Here is a 5,164-nt window from a genome sequence, read left to right as displayed (position 1 = left end):
CACATAGTGACCTAGATATGTGGGGGCATGTTAGAACGAGCCGTTTTAGGGGTGTGTGGCAGAGTCTTAACTTTGATAAAGAATATCTCTTTGGTTTTGAGACTTTAGTCTTTGCAACTTCAGGGATCTTATCTATTCACGAACAGCTTGTAACACTCCAAAGAGAAAAGAAAACTTGAAATCGCATCATATGACCCCTTTAATGATAATGCTAATGCTAAAAGCTTTTCACTTGTGTCCTGTTATCTGTAAAGTGCCATTAGCTATCTTTTGCAGTAGAGAGTGAAGTATCCTTCAGCAATGGCACTTAAAGCTGTTTTCAGCTTAGATTTAAAAGTTACCTTGACAGTTAGAAGAGAGATGAACTGGCTCATGAAAAAGGTAAAAGACCATTAATCACAGAGCAAATATTCGGTGGCTATAAGCCTAATGAAAATATAGGCTACTACTCTCTCAGAAGCTATCTCAGATCATTCACAAAGGACAAAAAGTATTCCATACGTCAAAAAGCACCATAAGTCTGTATTGTGCAGAAGTTGCATTGACTCTATATAGTACACAAGTTGCACTGACAAATTTTATAGTGCTTCTTTTGGTGCTTGACACTGCTTGCATGAACAGGCACTGCATAATTATGCTGCTCACAATGATTAAAATAATAAAAATAAAAAATTAGACAAATTGCTTTACATTTACTTAAAGTAGTTTATATTGTTTAAAATGTTATATAATATTCATAGTTTATTTTAAAAAAGCCTTTAAAAAAAGTATTTAAAAAGGCTCAGGTGGTACAGCTGTCCATTTTAAATGCTCGAGTAAAAAAATGACTCTGGCAAAGTTACATGCTGCACAGGAAAGCAAATCATTATCCATTATATCACAGCACAGACTTTTCTGTAGACATGCTCTGTATGATTTACTTTAGGGATTGCATGAGCTTGCAGAGGCTTTTGGTAGCACTACGTCTATCCTGTCAGAAAGTGCAATGTGCTCCCTGGGAGCTGAGGGATACCTTGCTGGATTTGCTTCTCTGCTGCTGGCCACTCAGGCTCTTCCACTCAGATCGATTTACTGTTGAAGCACAGGCCTTAAATCACAGCACCATGGCTGTGCTGACTCCACTCCACTTCACTCCTTGACCTGGGGCGGAAAAAACTCAGCAAGAAACGAACGGCTGTCACAACATCATCTATCACCACCGCTACCTCCATCTCAGGACACAGTCTACCCATGCAACCCCCCCAGGACTCGTGCAAGGTTGGGCACTGTGCTTCAGCTGCATTATATCCAAGTGCTCTCCACAGAGCATTACATCATGGCGAGACCACGCAAGCACAAAGAAATGTTCTGCAACATGTTATTAGAGCTGACATGGAGTAATGCAGTGGTGTGGAAGTCTTATCTGAAAGACAAGAGTAAGAGGTAGGCTGTTATTGTTTGATTCATCTAAAGGCCACAATCTTTTACACACAAGTTATTTATCCGTATACATGGATTTTTACATCAAACATTGTGATGAAACAAATGACTGAAGTGTACAGTGCTTTAATCCAGGTCATATCATTCAGACCTGTAGATCATTTGTTTGTTTTTGTGAAGCAGTAAGTAATCAGACAATGCTGCTTTTACGAAAAGGATTTCCCATTATGAATTATGATACAGGTTGGTTTGTTGATCTTTTGGGTCGGACTGCTTACTCATCATCACAAGCAAACATGTTCGTTTTCAGTCAGGCTGAGTTGAGATCACCTCCTTCAGGCAATCTCGCACTGAGCATTTTGGTGCGGATTCGAGTGCAAGTATGCATTCATATATGCCAAACACACTGAACTATGGGAAAAAACATGCCAGGTTGTAAAACAAACTCTCTAACTGAGCTAGGTGTAAAGCCTGGCACTGAAAATGACCATGTAGAATGGATTAACGTTTTACAGAATAATCGATTATAGGCCAAAACATTCTCAGTGCTCAAGTTTATGTTGTATTCTCAACATTACTACAAAGGGTGCTATACTGGGAATTAGCGTAATGTCTTTATTTACAGTCACTTTTCTTTTCTGGTCAGCTACTGTCAAGATGGAGCAACAGTTAGAAGAGAATCTTCTAAGTCAATATTTTTAGCAACTTATCTGAATAATTACATATTCAGTTTAAAGTATGCATGAAGTAAAATTTGTGTTCGACTTTAGCGGTTCATGGCAAGTTGACAACTAAATTATAACATGCTGACTTTTTGTAGCGTTCTGAATGTTAATTGTGCATAATGAAAGAACATAATCATGTGGCTTATCATCAATAATGTTTTCAAGCACACTTTTGAATTGCTTAATTTTTCATAGCATAGTATTTCTGCATGAGTGACCAATTCTATTTAGAAATGAAGATAATTGCAAATGTACTTATGAATGACTGTAGCTTTGCAAAATGGTCCTCATTTTAATTACTTTTCAGAAGACGGATGGAACCACAATATTTCTTAGAATTAAACATGAACATTTTGCCGTTGACAACAGCAAAGGCTTTAACCATTATCACTTTCATTGTGAAAGTCAATTTTGGCTTTTCAAAACTTTGATTAAATGATTGGATTATTGATTGAGTGACAAGCAAAATCTAGCTACAATACAATTTGTCTACAAATATTTGTCAAAACACGCACAGAGATATAAATTAAGAAGGCAATGGCCTCTGAGAGACCAAAAGAAAACTAGCCTACTTTAGGATTGCTACCTCAGGATCAATAAAATATGAATATATGAGATTAAAATATTAAAATACTATCTCTTGTGGTGCCTTTTGTCTTCAAGCTGTAAAGACCCCAAAAATAGGCTAAAGACTGAGTGTTTAAAGTTTTAGTTATGATCAGTTTAGATTGCGTTATGCTAACATCTTGTTTGAGTACACCTATACAATTACCAAAGTATTAAATCCCAGAGGTCTTTTTGATCTCTTTTATAGCAAGACCATTGACATACTGTCTACCAAGAGCATTCAGGTGGTCTGCAAAACTACTTTATTGCCATGAAGCTGGCGCCAACTCGAGACAGAACCATAGGGTTGTTAAGGTGCAACGTTCCCTCAATCCTTATTGAATCTGCCAAAGAGAATACCCACTGCAGCCAGTTTGATTCACAATTCAATTCCATCTTCAGCAGAAAAAAAGCCCAGAATAGACTAGGGGTTTCTTTAGGTGAGGAAGAATAAACAAAGAATTCAAGTCCGGGAGATAAGGAACACAAATTGAAAAGATGGAGAGGAAGGAAAAGAAGCAGCGTGAGCTCATCTTGATTGAACACGGGCCTAATGGCCTGGGCTCAATTGGATGAACAATCGGACAGATCTACCTTAATGTACACAGAGCCATCAATCTCTTTTTTAACTAGATTACAGCACCCTTTAGGGTTGGTCAGCAGGCAGGGGAGAGGACTGTTGCAGACCAAGCAGGACTTCCTGGCATCAAGCTGTAGGATCAGCTATTGTCTGAATACAGCCCTCCCTGTTCGGCAACCCCTCTTCCTATTTCTAATCTACTCTGCAGTATGCCATGTCTCAACTAATTAAATGGCATTAACTTGGACTAGAGCCTATCACTAAAACCAAGCACTCACATTGATTCCATATTGACTAAATTTGTCCAGCACTCAGGAGAACGCATGTATGGTGCCTGCATTTCTAGATGCTTTGAACTGGTTTTCAGATCTTTTATGAAAAAGTATTGACTAAATAATATTTTAAATTACCATAATTACTTTCAGATTGTTAGATAAAGGTGTGTTTAAACTGCACTAAATAATCCTGGTGGTGTTTACCAAGGGAATAAATCAAAATATCGGCCGGTTCATATTTAAGAGCCAATGAATGATCGCTGTAATTAAACAGAAGCAACACATTGGAGACATGGTGTCTGAGGTGCTGGCAGACTCTGACTCAGTCCATAAAACAAGACCTATAAATTAAGATTCAATTTATTCTGGGTGGAATTTATTGCTTTGGTGATTTAGTGGAGCAACCTCATTTAGGATGATCACATCAGAGGGCTTCTCAGTCTAATTAAATCTGAAGAAGGAGGGGGTATTAGTGCAAAAGTGTAAGCTGTCACCACGCACTGTAGTTTGGTAGAGGAAGAGGTGGGAGAAGGAATTAAACTTAAATCATATTTCAGATTACAAAAAAAGATCTTGCTGATAACGTGTCTATATATAACCAACATTCGTCATGCCTTTCTGTTTCTATTTAAATCCTTACTAGGTATATGGATCTTAAGCAGGGTTGATGCCATATTTAAATATTTATGAATGAAAAAGCCTACAAGGGATAGACACATTGTCTGTTCAATACTGCCCTTTATAAAATACTTTACTGTCTTTAATGTACAGTACTGTCCATAAACGTATATATGGTAAAATAGGCTAATAATAATATATAGCCTACATAGTAATATAATATAATAACATTGTTTATACATACATATATATGAGTGGCATTCAGGTACAAAATACACCATTCCCACTGAGCAATAGTCTTGTTTTTCCAGTTGTATATGAGCAGAAAATATACATAAATGAAAATGCACATATAAAGTTAAACAAACAGAAGTGTTTGAATAGTATGTTGTATTGCCTCCATGATCTAAAGCTTCAAACATGAAAACTTAAAAACTGAATATGTAATATCATTAAGCACACAGCTTTAAACTGGACTAAACTGTAGTTTTAGCACTAGTGCACTATGTTTTGTAATGTAATAATTAGAAAATACCCACGTTTTTGATCCATCAACCAATAATCATCATTCACACACAAGCCTAACTGGACTAGAACTGTTTATAGACTGGCACCTGCACTTCCTGTTCGAGATTTTACTGCACTTTGCTCCAGTACTTTAGCACTTTTACTGCCAGTTACAATTGCTTTATTTTGGCATTCCATGTCCTATTTCAGAATTAGACTAACTACGCATATGGATCATTTATTGAAGTCTCTTTAATTAAAAATTATTTTCCTGCTGTTAATCAAATCCCATGTGGATGTTAATACATCCACAGAAAACGGCCTTTAATTTACCACACAAGCTAAAATTAAAATTCTGCCACCTAAACAAAAGCTGTGGATGGCAAACTGGCCCCCTCCCCCTCGGCTCTCTCCTTCACTGCCTCATGTGCTCT

The sequence above is a fragment of the Sinocyclocheilus anshuiensis genome, unplaced genomic scaffold (genome assembly GCF_001515605.1).
Source record: "Sinocyclocheilus anshuiensis isolate Anshui unplaced genomic scaffold, SAMN03320099.WGS_v1.1 scaffold423, whole genome shotgun sequence".
NCBI classification, from domain to species: Eukaryota; Metazoa; Chordata; class Actinopteri; order Cypriniformes; family Cyprinidae; genus Sinocyclocheilus; species Sinocyclocheilus anshuiensis.
This window is presented reverse-complemented; position numbering follows the sequence as displayed.